General features: G+C 41.8%; 1 long non-coding RNA gene across 1 annotated transcript; it reads right to left on the bottom strand.

Moving 5' to 3' along the window:
- Positions 1-13,423: 13,423 nt before the first annotated feature.
- LOC114280973 (uncharacterized) lies at positions 13,424-15,242 on the bottom strand. Its single transcript, XR_003635758.2, has 2 exons — positions 15,018-15,242; positions 13,424-13,608 (listed from the first exon to the last, which is right to left on the bottom strand). It is a non-coding gene; the product is annotated as an uncharacterized LOC114280973 (long non-coding RNA).
- Between the last annotated feature and the right edge of the window lie 3,172 nt (positions 15,243-18,414).

The raw sequence follows: 18,414 nt of genomic DNA on the forward strand, positions 1-18,414 counted from the left end.
AGGATCGATTCCAGGCATGTCTTCATAGGACCACGCGAAAACATCTTTGAAATCTTTTAATAAAGCGACTAAGCGCTCGCGCTCCTGTGAAGACAACGTGGACCCGATCTGGACCAGCCGCGGGTCCTTCTCAGTACCAATATTCACAGAAGTGATTTCATCGATTAAAGGTTTAACAAATCTTTCCTGCTCTTGATCAATTAATCGTTGCAAAACTGGAGGAATTTCTTCCTCACTATTTTCATCAAAATTTTGAAAATCCTGATTTAAGCAATAAATTAAAGGCACAGAAAAATACTCGGAAACCACATCCACATCATTCTCATTAAATACTTCCAAGCCGTCAGATTCCTCTGTTACAACAGACTCAAAAGAAAATGAAAAAGACGACCTAGACAGGACTGTGGTATCCGGGTTATCACCCCCAGGAATACCGGACTCAGACTCAGTCGAGCTGGAATCTGATTCTGACGCAGAAGATTCGGTAGAATCAGATTCCGGCTCACTACCTGACCCGGAACTGCTAGATAAAAAGCCTTCTTCATACTGCCAAATGAGAGAAGGTGCGATAGATGCATCCAAGATCGGCGCTGGGAAGCCCGCGGCTATTTCATCTCCAATCACAGAAACCGAAGAGTTATCCCCCAAGCACTCTTGGCTGATCGGAGGATCTGATAGTAGACTCGCCAGTGCTACCCCCATTTCCAGCTCTGTACTCTCGGGATCCACTGCTTTACATTGCTCAACCTCGGTTGGTGGGTCTGTCTGCGCCTCGGCAACGTCATCCCCAGATAATTGTATGTCGAAGAAGATTTCAAAACCAGGCACGCGCTCCCCCTTCGCGTTTAGCCATGGCTCCGGGAAGCCGCAGAATGGAAAATCTTCCCCCTCCCGGACGAAACGTCCGTTCAGGGTACCCCAGATGGGCTTGTGCATTAAATCAAATGGCTTCCCGGCCTTCTTTGCTCTGGCCCTTCCCGCCATTTCTTTTCCTTTCCTTACCCAATCCTCCTTGGTGGGCAGATAACCCAGTCCAAAGGCATGGGGGTTGTGTGGCACTTCGGCCAATACTGAGACGCCCTTCCGGCCGCTTCTCCCTAATCCCATCCCAGGGGTATGCTTTAGCTTGTTCATGAGGTATATGGATTGTGCACTAACATACATGCCCTCATTCGCAGCCATGACATTCTGCACTACTTGAGCTTCGGCCAAAGTGAACCCCGACAAAAACACATCCTCCGTGCCGTGTTCGATCTCCAAGACGGGTGTAGACACCTCTGGCGGGGGATGGATCGATGAATTTCCAAAAACGATTGCTACCCCTTTCCCGTGAGGGTATTTCAGTATTTGATGAAGGGTGGAAGAGACTGCTTTGACCTGGTGCAACCACGGTCGCCCCAAAAGTAAGTTAAAGGTTGCGGGAACGTCCAAAATATGAAATTCGATACTGTGTTGTCCTGGACCAACCTTAGTTTGAATTTTAACAGTCCCCATCACCTCTCTGCTGGTATTGTCATATGCCCTGATCACTTGGGTGGTTGGGACGAAATCTACGGGCTTCAACCCGATTGCATATGCCGTTCTGGTCGGGCAGACGTTAATCGCAGACCCGGTATCAACAAGTACCACCGGTATCCACTTATCTCTACATTCTACAGAGATGTAGAGAGGCTTGTTATGACTTATGCCCTCAGGCGGTAGCTCCTTGTCCGAAAAAGTTAATGCCGGGGAACCTCCTCCCGGAAAAACCAGCCCAACCAGCTGTTCAGGCGTGGTGTTTATAGAAAGTTTCGACTTGTCCATGGCAGATAGGACAGCTTCCCTGTGCACTCGTGATGCCATTAGCAGTCCCCAGATGGAGATGTCTGCTTGTATTTTCTTTAATTGTTTCAACACAGCCTCGTCTTCAATTTGCTTCTCCTTCTGTCTCTCTACTTCTCTGTCTTTCCCGGATGCTTCGGGTTGGTCTAGGTGTGGGGGCTTGAAGTACCGCCCACTTCTTGTCATATGGTCCACTTCATCCAGATACCAAGTATCATCCGGTTGGTTATTCCCCCAATCCTCATCGGTGTGGGCAAGACACAAATCGTCATCTTCCCACCACATTCCACTGGCAGCCAACAGGCACCTGTCTGGCTCCGGTCCACTCGCACTTTCAGTGCTCTCTGTCCATATGCTCGCAGCATTGCTTGTCTTTGTGCGCACAGAACTTTCGGTCCCCTCAGGGCCTTTTGCCTTTCTGGCTCTCTCAGCTTCCTCAAACTTTCCCTGTTCCAATTGCGTCAGTACAGCTGTTTGTTCAATAGTTCCTACATCCGTAATGCCCATGTTCTGAGCGGAATTCTTAACACCGGCGCTCTCCGGCGGTACAACTTGATTTTCGGCCGTTCCGGCCACAACTGATATTTCTGCCCCTGCCGGGCTCTGTTTTGGTTGAGCTTCCCCCACTGCATCCGGTTGATCTTCGAGCCATCCCGTGGCCTCCTCTGATCCCTCATAATCATTCCAGTTAATGGACGCATCTTCCTGTTCCTGATCATCGAGAAATTGCAAGTTAGCAAAGTCCTCTTCTACGGTTGTCGGCTCATCTGCCCATAGCCCAGATCCACCCCCTCGGATCATGCACATTTCTCCTGTCTCGGGAAATTCTACACTTAGCCCATTTCGGCTCGTTGATAGGATGTACTTGCTCGGATCATAAGCTCCTTCAGCAAAATTCTGTCCAGTCCCAAATTTAACAGACTCAGTCTCCCCCAAAATCTGCCCTGCCCTGCCTTCGACGGTCACCACCATCGGTTCTGGTTGGGTTTTGGAGGTGTCTACCATGCACAAGAAGTCAGTGCAATCAGGGAGGAACACCTCCGGCTTGGGTAGGTGGGTGGGAGTAATGTAGATGCTAGGATCGTAAGATGCGACCCCAGTCTGGATAAAGTTAATTCTTTTGGGAGGAGGAGCTTGGTTATGTGATGGGAGAGGGTTGGTCGTAACATTGGGTTGGTCGGGAGGTGCAATCACCTGTTTGTCAATAAGATCTTGGATCTCATGACGCAGTCTGTAACAACGATCGGTGTCATGACCGTGTTGTTGGTGGTATGCGCAGTATTTTGACGAGTCATATGAGGGGGGAAGTGGATTTGGTAATGGCTTTGGTTCCAAGGGTTTCAAATGATTCTTTCTGATCAGTATTCCTAGGACTTTAGTCAGAGGCATATATAGTGGAGTAAAGGTTCTTTGGCCTCGGGGTTGGAATCGGCTGTTTTGTGAGTTGCTTCCGGACGCGCCGGAGAATGGTGTGGCAGTCGTGGGTCTTGGAGGGGGAGGGGGAGTGGTGGTGACCATACCAACTTCCGAGGCTCTCGTATTTGCAGCGCCGCTCGGGCCTGCGTTGTTGTTGCGATTGAAGGTCCTCCTCGGTTGTTCTCTGTCCTGGTCAAGCAGTCCTTGCCTCATAGCATCTTCTATTTGCACCCCCATATCATGTAAATCTGCGAAAGTAGGGAAGGGGACCACAATCATTCTTTGCATTAACTTGGGGTGGAGATTGCGCACAATCATCCGAATTTGATCTCTGTCAGTGGGCCTTAGAGTCATCGTCGACGCCTTTGCCCTCCATCGGATCACAAAGTCCGAAAAAGATTCCTTGGGCTCTTGCCTCGTCGTTTCAAGATCGCGGGTTGTGATCTCGATCTGTGTGTTATATGAATATTGTGTGACAAAGGCTTCAGCCATCTCGTCCCAATTCTTCTTCACCTCATCCGATAATCTTGCGTACCAATGGGAGGCCACACCCGACAGGGTTCGGCCGAATAATGAGAGCTTCTGTTGTCGTGTAAGGCCCATTGGCCGCAAGACATCCGCAAACAGTCGGATATGAACCATGGGGTCACCAGTCCCGTCAAAACGGTCTATTTGTGGCATTTTGAACCTATCGGGGAGTGTCACGGCCTCCTCGGTATATCCATCTCCGATATCCGGCATAGCCTTAGCCCCTTGGGATTTCTTAAAGAGTTTCTCCAATTTGCTCAATTTCAGAGCCGTAGGATCAACCTCGTCCTCGGATGGAGAGTCCGGGTGATTGGATGTATGAGCCTTGGACAGTTGTGGTGGAATTGGGGGCGGGACAGGCCCCGTTGGAAGACTTGTGTCCTCTTGCAAAATTTGGACAGCCGGTACAGTATTCGGGGTGTTGGGAGGGACGTCCTGAGTAACAGGAGCCTTCTCGGGTAATGGGGCTCCTGCTGGAGGAGGGATTTGGTGTGAAGCAGATGCCGTACTCTGTTGTTGCAGTCTAGTAATCAACTCAGCCTGTTGGGCCATGACTGTGGCCTGTTGTTTGGAGAATTCCGCTTGACGGGCGGCATCATCGTGCATCTGTTTCATGCTTTCCTGCATTTGGTGCATTAGAGCCTCTATCCCTGATGTATTCTGTTGCTCCATCTGTCTAACTGGTATGTCTATTTCTGCAGCAGTAATTGAGACCTCAGTCCTATAGTCCTCTGATGGAGTAACCCACTGCCTTGACAACCTCTGTTCCGACACACTACGCCTTTTCGGCTTCCTTCTGATAACAGGGGGTAGAGAATAGAACACTGGCTGTCCGTCTATCAGATCCTCAGATCGGTGGAGTCGACGACCTCGTGTCCAAGGTGCTTGGGGAATGCCTGTTGGTTCGGAAGCAATCGTGCTAAAACTGACCCTAGCAAAAGATAAATAAAGCGAAAAGGAAATAAATAAACAGATAAACGGGCAGCATAACAGCTTAAAACAAAAATGCAAGACACATAGTCGGGCATAATCAACACACGGTCAATAAGCTGAAATATACACTGTCCTCAAACACTGATTATCATCCCTGTATCACTGTTCCCCAAAACAGAATCTGATATCCGCAGATAAATAGTCCTCAAACACTGGCTGATGCCCACAGGCTTGATACCCGTAATACAAAACTGATGCCCGCAGGCCTGATGTCGACGATACTGAACTGATGCCCGTAGGCCTGATACTGCCAATACCTGAACCATAGCCCGCAGGCTTGATATTCAATACTCATATACTGATCTGATGCCCGCAGGCTTGATGCTGACAATTCTGAACCGATGCCCGCAGGCCTGATGCCCAAACTCATATACTGATACATGCATTCCTGTAGAGACGCACTCTAAAGCACATAACAGATAAGTGAGAGCCAAAACACCCCTATGTTGGGGTAAGGTTTCCCTGTCCTATTTTGTCAGGAGCTAGGGTTTCACTATGCACACAGCGGTTTCAAACAACTTATAAACGGGTAAGCAGCCTGTCCTAATTTGGAATGGTCACTATGGATCCGAATATGCACTAGGTCGAATGGTCACAAAGGGTGCCCCGGTAAAACCGGGGTTTGTGTTCCCATACTGGCAGAGCCCACAACCGGTCAGCCTTATGGTCATGCCTTGACAAGACAAGCCTCCGGCAAACCGTTCAGGAATAGCAGATGGCAAACACGGTATCCTAGGCGCACCAATGCAAATGCAATGCAAAGAAACACACAAGTGTAGTCAAAAACAGATATCATGAGTTCGAGTCAAGTTCTCTAAATCCCCAGCAGAGTCGCCAGAAACTGTAACAAGCCCGCGGGGGACCTCGCTACAGCTCGGACTCGATTTGTGTAGTCACGGTTCTAAGTCTGAACCAAAGAGTCCAAATCCGGCAAATCGTTTTGTGAAAAAAACTGATTTTTGAAAGAAGTGCCAAACATGGACTGCTTTGCCAGATACAGAGTCGCCACCTAAATATTTTATTTGGGAAATTTAGGAAACCCTGACTCGGTGCCAAAAGGCCATGTGTCCGTCATCACCAAAGTTGCCTCGGCTCGGGAACTTGGGTACGATTGGGGAAGGTCACTTCGTGAGCACCCCCGCTCGCCCGGTCATAGACCGGCCTCTACTAACCATGATATCAATTTTTGAAAACATTGTGTGCTCTTATTCCGGTTATTAGCCTAGGTTACTATGTGATGCGCACAGCATACAAGTATAGACCGGGTCGCCTGAATTGGAACAAAACATTTCGTGCTTGTTTTTGAAAATGGTTTGCTACCCGCAGGTAGGCTTGAAACATTTGATGTTTTACTCCAATTCAGATAACACAGCCTCCACCCACAGGCATTCAGGCAGTTAAATCATGTAAGCACGTAGCCTCATGGTAAGCATGCTATCATGGCATTCACTCACACGCATGCAAGGATGCTAAAGCATAAAACTCACCGAGTACTCCAAGCCAAAAACAGAAACTACATTAGAAATCATGCATGATCCTAAGTATACAAAAATGCTTAATGCAACACATGCAAAATGCAACTATAGTAGGCTCGGCTATTCTAAGATGGCATATGAAATGCTACAACTAACATGTATTCAACTTTGAAATTGAAAGTACAATGCAGTTAGTATGATGCGCCGAGCCCGGTGCATGCAATACAGATGAATGAATGCAAACATGCTGTCATACTGTATGCCAATTTAAATATGCCCTAATCTAACCATCGTAAGCGGATAAATAGAAGGGAGAAAGACGTGGGGTTGGAAGACATACATCACACTCACGCACACTTATTACAGTTGTGCCCTCACTCGGAGGGTCCGAATAAATAATACAGTCCAAATATTACAGTCCCCAAAATAAAAGAATATTACAGTCCAAAATATTACAAAATTCTAATTAATTAATGAATTAACTAGAAAACAAGTAAAGCTGGCGTGCAAGCCAGGGACTGTCTTGTTCCTGATGGATGATGCATGTCCGGATTGTCTTGCGCGGAAATCCACCGGAATGCCCCAATTAGCCTCTGTTTACACCTGTTCTTGAAATGCGTGCCAAGTCCTGAAAAATTGCTGATTCTTCGTCTTGCTGCAACAGAGAGCAGGAAAGGGGCATAGCAATGTATTTGCACATATATATGCATGTCTCGATCCTCGTGCCACCAATCACGCATACCGAGGCATGATGGCCGAAGAGTCGAAATGCACAACTCAATATAGGATGAATGCACATGAAGCTACAGCTAAAACCTAACTCCATCATGGATAATCCGGAGTGTTGGTGACTGGGGAATTGAGACACATTCCGTCACTCGGAGTACGAAATGTACCTCGTTTCCCGTGCCCGGGCTAACTCCTATTCCGGACACGATGCAATATGCATGATATGCATGAAATGCAACTAAGATATAATCCTAACATACACAATGCTATGGAATGACATGCCTCGAAATGCGTGTACACGGGCACGCGAATCGAGAAAATGACAGAATGCTGAAAATGAAGTGCCTCGAAGTGCGTGCACACGGGCACGTAAACCGAGGCGATGACAGATACAATGAAAATGAGATGCCTCGAAGTACGTGCACACGGGCATGCAAACCGAGGTGATGATAAATATGATGAAAATGAGATGCCTCGGAATGCGTGCACACGGGCACGCAAACCGAGGCGATGGCAGATACTATGAAAATGAGATGCCTCGAAATGCGTGCACACGGGCACGCAAACCGAGGCGATGACAGATATGATGAAAATGAGATGCCTCGAAATGCGTGCACACGGGCACGCAAACCGAGGCGATGACAGATATGATGAAAATGAGATGCCTCAAAATGCGTGCACACGGGCACGCAAACCGAGGCGATGACAGATATGATGAAAATGAGATGCCTCGAAATGCGTGCACACGGGCACGCAAACCGAGGCGATGACAGATATGATGAAAATGAGATGCCTCGAAATGCGTGCACACGGGCACGCAAACCGAGGCGATGACAGATATGATGAAAATGAGATGCCTCGAAATGCGTGCACACGGGCACGCAAACCGAGGCGATGACTGATACGATGAAAATGAGATGCCTCGGAATGCGTGCACACGGGCACGCAAACCGAGGCGATGCTAAAATGACACGGAAATGACAAATGGACTTATACCAACATGAGTGAGCCTCGGCCACACTCACATCGGATGCCGATGGCAGAAAATGAAGTGCCTCGAAATGCGTGCACACGGGCACGCAAACCGAGGCAATGCATACGCAATGCAAATGGCATGGAAAATGACAAATGGGCTTATACCAACACGAGTGAGCCTCAGCCACACTCACATCGGATGCCGATGGCAGAAAATGAAGTGCCTCGAAATGCGTGCACACGGGCACGCAAACCGAGGCGATGCTAAAATGACATGCAACATGGCAAAAATGATATGCAAGCATACTAACAGAATTTCAGCAACAAAATGTGGGGAAAAACAGTCCCGAAATGTAGCGAAATGATATCGAATGCACGAAATTGTCCCGAAATGCAACATTAAGCACCCGAAATGGCCTATAGCTATGCCAAACATGCACAATATGGACATGCAATGCAAAGACAGAAGCTAGACAGTCCCAAAAGACGCACTTTCACAGTTATAAACATGGCCAAACAGCAAGCGTAGATAAGGGAAACATAGCATGCAAGAATAGGGGCCAAAAGAGAGGTAATGAAGCAAGTGGTATAAGCAAAACTCAAACTGAAAAATTTCCTTCTATAACATTGAAGATGGACCAAAAATATGAACATTTACAGTATATGGCAGCCTCAAAATCAGTATACAAACATGCTAAAAATATGATGCAAAATAAGACTCAAAAGGTGCTAAAACATGAAGTGTATAAAATAATCACCAAACAGAAAAAAAGTGTGAATGGAACATGAAGTATAGGCCAAAATAAGACCACTTTCAGTTCGGACCAAGGTCCAAAAACAGAAGCAAAGAGGGCTATCAATTTATACAAAAAATGGGGGCCAAATAAGAGATTGAACTACAAGTGCCACATGGAAACACCAAACAATGTTGAGCCCTTCTCCAATGTTGAAGAGGGGCTCAAAATATGCCTCATATCAGTTTACAACATGCTCGAAAATAAATTGCTCATAGGTCAAAAAAAGCATACAAAATCATGACATACAACATGGTCAATGAAGCAAGTATATTATGGAGGGCTCAAACAAGGTTGAGCCCTCAATGAGAAGTGAAGATGAGCTCAAAATATGGCCCTTTTCAGTTAGGACCGAAGCTTGAAACCAAAAAGAAATGAGGCTTAGAAATAGATCAAAGGAAAGGGTCAAAAGGACCAAAGTGTAACTTACCCTTGAAGATCTAGACTTTGGTTGCTTTTTGGATGGATTTGCTGCTCCTTTGGCCTTCAAGAACCCTTCCTAGCTGCTGGAAATGAGATAGTGGTGGTAGAGCTTGGTGGTATAGAAGGAATGGAGGTTAATGGACTTAGGGTTTTTGAAGAATTGAAGAAGATGGAGATGGAATTGGCTATGGAGTTCTTAAGATCAATTTTTCTAACCCCCTAGAAGAAGGCCCTCAGCTGGTTATAAGGTCAAGAAAGGGGGTGTAAAAGGGGGGTCAAATGGAGAGGAAAACTCCCTCCCAAAATATCCCCCGGATACAGAAAATATCTGGGGGATATTGCCTCACAGCTGGAAGGGACACAGTGAGGGGAGCACGGCCGGCCGCTTACTTTTGCTGGAGGTGGCCGGCCGGCCACACCCCCTAGCCGGCCGGCTAGGGGTCAAAAGGGTCAACCATCTTTTTTGGCCGGCCAGGTATTGGGGAGGTAGGCCTTTGTGTGTACAACACAACCATGTAATTGAAATTCCAAGAAAGTGGGCCCAAGGGGTTCAACAGTGGCTCGGAAAGAGGGGTTCAAAAGGGTCAAGTGACCTTAATGGCCGGCCATGAACTTTTAGTGGCCTCTCAGGTGTGTACATCACAGATATGTGGTTGAAAGTTGGAGAAAAAGGGTCCAAGGGGTTCAACATTAGCCCGGAAGAAAGGGGTCAAAAGGGTCAGGTGACCTTAATGGCCGGCCATGAACTTTTAGGGGCCTCTCAGATGTGTAGATCACAGATATGTGGTTGAAAGTTGGCAACGCTAGCTCTAAGGTATTCAACATTAGCCCGGAAGTTGGAAAAACGGGCGCCGGGAGGCTCGGGAGGAGAGATAACTGGCTGTCGCAACAATTGCTGGCCTCCCACCCTTCAGTGACCTTCCCTGTGATAAAACAGAGGTACCTGCCAAAAATGAGCGAAAACCGTTGCAAAACGAATGTTCCGGAGCCAAAACACGTAGTTCGGGGTCCCGGAAATGGGCTGTTAAGCACCGAAAATTGTATTTGACCTCGAAGTGGGTTTCTCAGCCCCCAGTGTCCCTCAAAATGGATGAAATAGGATGTATGCCAAAAATCAGAGCAATAGGAGATGGTTAAGCGGTCCCGAACCGAGGCACACGGCCTGACGGCTTCGAAAACCGGGAACCGGACTCCGAAATGGGAAAAATGGCCTACGGCCACCAAATGTAGCCTACGAACATTGAGAGATGGTCTACGGGACCTCTCTCTCCCCTCAGGAAAAGAAACAGAGAAAACCGAGTCTGGTTCGCAAACCGAGACAAGGCACAGAAAAGGGTTCGGGAGTCCGGAGGCAGGGCTCACGGCCGCGACTCTGAAACTTCTGAACAAGCACATTATGCAACATCACCAAGCGCTCAATCGGTGACGCCTGAGTCTTAAGGTCGGTCAAAAATGGGGTGTCTACACCGGTCGGTGAGCTCCAGTTGCGGTCAGTGGGCGAGCCGAAGTGCTATGTCGGACACATATAAGAAGCCCAGTTAGAGGTATCCCGGCGAGAGGATTCAAAGCAATTAGTGATCGTGCTGCCCGGTCAGGGTATTTGCCCCAGGTAGCTCGGCTAGGCGTAACGAGCCAAGCAAGGTGATAACCATCTCACTTAGTTGGCAGTGAGTAGGGTGTTATCAGAATATGCATTATCCTTGGGAGTGTAATTCCTAGGAGGACTCCGCTAAAGAGAGTAGAGTCCTACTAGGATTGTGCAAACCATCTCACTTGGTTGGTAGTGAGTAGAGTGTTATCAGGATAGACACTCTTCATTGGGAGTGTGATTCCTAGGAGGACTCTTATAAGGAGAGTTGGAATCCTACTAGGATTGTGCCAGGCATAATTTATAAAAGCTCATAGCAGGACCTATGTACAAGTATCCCAATTCTAACTCTACAATACACAGAGCTTATTGTCTATTATTTAGTTGCTGACTTAGGCATCGGAGGGGTTTTCGGCACACACCTGCCGGTTAGCTCACGTTTATGTTTTCAGGTGGCAAAGCAACGTTGTTTGGAGGAGTGCAAACTTGATCAACAGGATTATACGAGAAGATTATTTCGCGCTCGTACAATTACCATGTCTTATTTTGTAATTCTACTTATTGATGTCTTTGTTATAGATTTATTTGCAACCTAGTCATCCAGTACCTCCAATAGCAAATAATTGGATTCATTTTCATCATCTGTGTGCTAGTGGATGAGCGAAAGCATATACTACTTGTATTCATCAATTTCGTACGCTTGTCAACCCTAATGTAGTAACTATCGAAACTATCGATATAGATAAATTGTGATAACATGTTTGATTGATGGATGCAAACAATGACAAATTTTATGGATGCTTTTATAGATGTTCGTACACTTGATTTTTTATGAATATTTTTATGGATACTTTTCATGTATGATTTTATGGATGCGTGTTTGATTTATAGATTTTTTTTAAAATTTTTTTTAGTATTATTATTAATTTTTTTTTTTTTTATGGATGCTTGAAGGAGAAAGTAAATATTTCAACGTATAGCGATAAGTGGCTAGACAAATCTATTATAGTTTGGCAACATGATACCAGAGTAATCTAATTTGTATAGCAATGTATCACCAAATAAACACTTCACAAGTGGCCTCGAATTAATTTCTTGTTATCATCTAATCGAAAGGCAACATATTGTTGGAAAAGAAGAGTTTGTCTGGTAACATGGCACTAGATTAATTCAAATTCATTAGCATTGTATTACCGAACAGACCCAACATAAATTTAAAAATCATTTTTTGGAAGAAAGTGGCTCTGTAAATGTATAGCAACAAAACGCTGAAGAAATATATTTTTTTCGGCAACACAACACCAGAGGAATGTAAATTGTTTAGTATTGTGTAACCGAACATGCACTGCGCTGTGGGCTTCACTCACTATCTTCCCTTCGCCTTTCTCTTCCCTTTGCTGTGTCTCTCTTTGTTCCCTTATTTTCCCTCCAAAAATATTGGTGTAAAGAAATGAAAGGGTTTTGAAGAGTTGTACTTTAGGATTAGTTTTGGTAATATAATAGGTGTAATGAGAATCACATTTTTTTTAGTGGTGTAATGAGATGGAAGGTGTAAAGAGGTGAAGTAGTGGTGTAAGTAGAATCACTCTTTTTAAATTATGTAAATTTCACTTTGACCCCTTTATATTTGGCTACTTTTCCACTTTGACCCTTAGAGTTTATTTTTCTCATTTTGGCCCTTCTTATGTTTTTTTCGAGTTTACTCATAAAGCTAATTTTTGTTCAATGTTGGATAGAAAATGTCGCAATAATTGTTACATAACATAAAAATATATTATTATATTGAAATTTGAGTTTGTGTTAGAGGTGTAAGTTATAGGATAAATTACAAATACATCCCTAGAGGTTTGATTAAAATACGAATCGCCCCCTATGGTTCTGGAAATTACATTCCACCTCATGAGGTTTCTAATTTCATAATAAATTGCCCTTTTTATTAATGAATCATCAAATCAATTAACAGTTTTTAAATGTTAGAAATATGTTTCAATTAATAATTTAGGTAATTTTATTATTGTATAGGAGATCAATTATGAATTTCATTTTTTAGTTAATTCTGTTAAATAAAAAATTCTAACAAGGTGGTATTTGTAATTTTTCAAATCACATGGGGCAATCTATATCTTAAGCAAACCTCAGTGATGTATTTGTAATTTACCCTATCATAAATTATTTTTATGTCACGTGACTTTCAATGTGTCATTTTGTGCCTAATTTTTAACAAAAATTAACTTTAAAAGTAATTGAAAAAAACTTGAAACATGAAAAGCCAAAGAAAGGGGGAAAAAAAAAATTAAGAGCCAAAGTGAGAAAGTGACTAAACATAAAAAGGGCAAAGTGTAATGAGCAATGATACATGTACTTAAAATCTTACTAAAAGCATTTATGTCCAAATTGTGATGCCCCAAATAACCAGGAACATCAATGACATATTAACAAATAATTACAGTTTATTTTATTTTTATATTTAAGTTATAAGCGTAGGAAATGTCACTAACGAGTCATTTGGTCAATAACCAAGTAAGATCCCAGGAAGTCGGATGAGTCAATATAGCTTCATGTTTAAGTCCAACAACCTTAGATTGCAAGTTATTTTTCTGACAGAACTTAAGAGATATTAACACAAGGTCTCATGAGTAACGCGAGATAGGTATAGGATGACAAAAATATTCATATGCATATAAGCAAATAATATTACAGAATTACAAATTTTTATTACAAAACAAGGTTATATCATTATTACAATCCCAACAGAAAATGAAAATACAAATGGACTTATAACAAAGCAAATTCTAACTTTTTTATAACAGCCATAAATCTTCAAATGTCTCTGGTTGCTCGTTGGCTACGAAAGTTTTTTCAATACCTGACATGAAATGCCATGAGTTTGGAATGCCCAGTAAACACACACATCCCATCCCCTTTTCCCAGTCCAATACACTTACAAAAATACAATTGAATAATTAAACATGATGAACAATAAGTAGGTAATTAATTAGAGTCATAAGGTTAGATGTTAGAATCTAGAAATCCCCCAAAGTGATTTCATCCTCCCAACCACATGAATTGGATTCGGATTATTTGGTATGCCCCTTCTTTTGCTGATTTGTAGACCTTACCTCGGATGCCTACAACGGTTATGTACCGCGTAGTGCAAACCTAGGACTCAAAAGAGATGGTAAAACTAAGGGCCTTGTCCATAACCTTCTCCAACCTTATCTATCATAATCACCTAGGGTCTAAATACAACCGATCCATTAAGGGTTTTGAAACAACCACTTGCGCAAGATTATCCTTCAAATTTTCGGAGCACGTCCCGCCAACCATTTCAATTCAAACACATCAGTTTCTCATAATATTATCCAAGTGATTGAAACCCGATTATCACCCCAATTAAGTTTCCCATCTATTAAGTCCATTATGTTCTCGGTTAGAGCATAGCATGGTTAAAAAAAAAAAAAATACAAATCTCAACTAAATATGCATGGTAAGACAAATCCACAATTTTTCATAGACTACATATTAAAACTTAAACATTCAGGAAACATAGCATATAAGAGTTGCAACCAAATACGAGCGCACTTAACACAAATTTCCAGATTTGAATTGGTTTGAAAATAATTATCAAAAAAATACTTTTATTGATCCTAAATACTTGGTCTCATGTGAGTTTGAAGGTAAATGAGTCTAGTTTCAAAACCAAATTAGCAAAGTAGGATAGGTATTTTAGATTTTAAGATAATTTAGAATTACCAAAATCTGTCCAGATTTGTTGGCTGTTACAAAAATTGGTGTTTCTCTCAAACCACTCACTCAATCGAGTTCAAACAAATTTTAATCGGTAATTAACTTCCAAATTAAGTTTTTGACATAAAAGCGGACTCAAGATTATTTTTAAATAATTTTCTAAAAATAGAGAAAGTTGACTATTTTTTTGGTGCTGTGAGCAACAAACTTAGAAAAATTATTTAGGTCACAAAAATACATCCTTAGGTCCTACCAGAATTATTACATACTCTAGACATACCAACTAGTGTGCCATAGAAACTGATTTTCATTTTATGGAGTTTTGACAAGAAAATAAATTCAAGAAGGGAAATGAAATGGCTGCTGAAAATTTAGGAATGAAAAAGAAGCACGCTATTTCTTGATTAATACACTTTTATATAAGAGTGTAGGCGAGTACATTATATATATATATATATAGATAATATATACTGGGAGGGGAAAAACAAGTTCTGAAAGAACTTGACAGAAGAGGTGATGTAGGTTTACCTCGCTAGCTTCCAATTTCTTTTTCTTTGACTCACTCTTCTACTTCTCTTCTTTTGTAAAAAAATTAAAAAAAAAAAAAAAAAAAAAAACTAACTTTCACTGTAAACACTCTCAAACTAGACTCAAAGTTATGTTACAATAATCAACTAGAGGGAAAGAGTGACAAAACAAAGAATGAAGGAATAAATGCATGAATGGGAGAGGAGTCCTTCATTCTGCTGATTTATAGGAGAAAAGATAAAATAAAATATGTATAGTATCATATGAAATTATTGGGGATTGTGGAGTCAAAAGTGAAAAGAGGGAAAGCAAAGATAGGAATTGGTGAGAACGTGCGTTTGTATAGAGGGATAAGGTAAATAAATAGATGAAATAACTAAATAATTAAAGAGCGATAAGGTAAATAAATAGATAAAATAACTAAATAATTAAAGGGAAAGGAGGAGTGGTTGGTAGCCTCATTGGCTTGTCGGCCATTTTTTTTTTATTATTTAAATTGAAGATATGAAAAAAGATGAGGTAAAAGTAAAATAAATAAATAAATAAAAGAATTGAAAAGATGGTGCAGTACCACAGCGGCCACGTCTTTCATGCATATATATTTTTCTTTCGGACAAATTACATATATTCCCTCAAGGTTTGGCTAAATTACAAATACCCCCCTAAGGTTTGAGAAATTACAAATTTCTCCCTGAATGCTATATTTGCATAACAAATTAGGGGGTAATTTGTTATGAAATTTAAACCTCAGGGGATAAATTGTTATGAAAATACAAACCTCAGGGGGCGGGATGTAATTTTCGAAACCTCAGGGGGGATATCTATAATTTAGCCAAACCTCAAGGGAGGTATATGTAATTTGCCATTTTCTTTTCTTTTCTTTCTCTTTTTATTTCCACCGAAAGAATGATTGGAAAGGATGAGAAATGTAAGCAATTTATTTCCAAAAGAGATGAATAGTAATGAGGTAGATATGAAGGAGATACAAACAAATAAATTAGGTTCTCCTCTAAAAATTTCACCACCATATTATTATAATAAATCCTCAATATCTCTCACTAAAATATTAATACCTCTTACAATCTATCCCCTTAAATAAATTTCATCCTCAAATTTTAAACTATATATTGTTTTCAAACAACTGCTGGTAGTTTACCCTTATCAAGTCCTCGTTCTCCTAGGTAAATTCTTCGATCCCTCGATGTCACCAAAGTACCTTTTATTAAATAGACCGTCTTACCTTTAAGGTTTTTCTGTCATTTGTCTTGAATCACTACAGGCCCTTCTTCAAAAGTAACATTCTTATCAAGACTAATTTCCTCTCAATTGATGACATGTGACGGATCCGCGAGGTACTTTCGTAGCATAGACATGTGAAAGATATCGTGTATTCCAGCCAATTGTGGGGGTAAGGCTAGTCAGTATGCAACTTCTTCAACTAGCTGTAATACTTCGAAGGGTTCGATATATCGAGGCGAGAGCTTCCCTCTTTTCCCAAAATGTATAACCCTTCGTTGAGGTTGAATATTCAAAAACACATGGTCACCGATCTCGAACATTAGAGGTCTTTTTCTTATATCCATATAACTCTTTTGGCGATCCTGACATGTCTTTATTCGTTATCGGATAAGTTTGATTTTCTTGGTAGTCTCTAGAACAAGTTCTGGTTCCACTAAATCGGCTTCATCGACTTCAGTCCAACAGATCAGTGATCGGCAAGGTCATCCATACAATGCTTCAAAAGGTGCCAAACCAATACTGGCTTGCAAGTTGTTATTGTAAGAGAATTCAATCAATGGAAGGTGTCTTTCCCAACTTCCTTGAAAATCCGTTGCACAAGCTCTTAACATGTCTTCAAGTGATTGGATGGTTCGTTCAAATTGCCTATCTTTCTGTGAATGAAAGGTAGTGTTGAAACACAACTTGGTGCCCAGGGCTTCTTGTAGACTTCTTCAAAATCAGGAGGTAAAATGTGGGTCGCGGTCTAACACAATAGTTATCGGGATTCCGTGTAATCGAATGGTCTCTTGAATATAGAGGTTGCATAAGGACTCCAAGGTGTGGGTTATCTTATAGGCTAAAAAATGCGTGATTTTTGTCAGAGGGTCCACTATAACCCAGATAGCATCACTGCCCCTTGTGTTTTGGTAACCTGGTCACAAAATCTATCGTCACATGTTTCCACTTCTATTCAGCTATTGAAAGAGGTTGCAACATTCCTCCTGGTTTCTGATGTTTCGCTTTTAATTGTTGGCATGTAGGCATCTTGCCGCAAATTAAGCCATATCCTTCTTCATACCACTCCACCAATACTGCCGCTTCAAGTCTTGGAACATTTTAGTCCCTTATAGATGTACCGTAAATGTAGAGTGATGAAATTCTAAAATAGTTTTGGTCAAAATGGGGTGTAAGGCTAGGATTAGAAGCTCAAAAATTGAAGCCTTTTGCTAAAGAACTTGAGCGGTTGTATAGCGTAGCATTTCATCATCGAGTGTTCAACCTGAGGTGCTTAAGTCTTAAGGGCAGTCAAAAATGGGGTGTCTACAGTAAGCTAAAACCCAATAGAGATACTTGAACACAACGTATGAAGCTTAACAAAGTCATAAGGTGAATGCATATACATGTCATTTGCCAAACATTATACTTTTCCATCCCAAAACCATGCAATACCAATATTATATATCAATTCATAAAATATATATATATATATATACTTTTATATTAGAAAACAAGGCAGTAGATGTAAAACACTGGAAATCTCTAGGCATATGTTTGCCAGTAGGCTATACAAGCATTACCAAAACCATTTTACCGGTACTAATTGGAAGGATCGGCACCTAACCACATGGGTTTCTAGACTTTCACCAAGGACACATAGACCAATATAATAAACCACAACCACACCCCCTCACCAGATTCACCAAGATATACATCAATTTTTCTCAAAACAATATATTTTTAATGTTTAAGTATGAACAATGCTCAATGCAAGATATATGAGTAATTAGTTTCAATTAACCAAATTCTCATGCAATTTCTACAACAATCAAAACTATCCTCCACCGATAGCCCAAAAAAGGTATCTCTACTCAACAGATAATTTTCCAACAACAGATATAATCTCATAAATTTCGAAATGAAAGTGATAATATATATGAACTCTACTCTCATCATCAACAGATACATTCATCTTATATTTTCAAATCCAATATCTTTTCTTTTCTTTTTCTTTTCTTTTTTTCATAAATCAAACATCAATGAATTTCTAATAAAACATTCTTTACTTTCAAAATCACGTTTAAGGAATGAATTCCCAACTCTTTAACATAATTCAACAATATTTACACTCCCACAACCTTTCCCAAGAATCCATTTGAAAAACCCTTTTTCTACATTT

This window comes from Camellia sinensis, chromosome 5, assembly GCF_055761805.1.
Source record: "Camellia sinensis isolate YWXY chromosome 5, ASM5576180v1, whole genome shotgun sequence".
NCBI classification, from domain to species: Eukaryota; Viridiplantae; Streptophyta; class Magnoliopsida; order Ericales; family Theaceae; genus Camellia; species Camellia sinensis.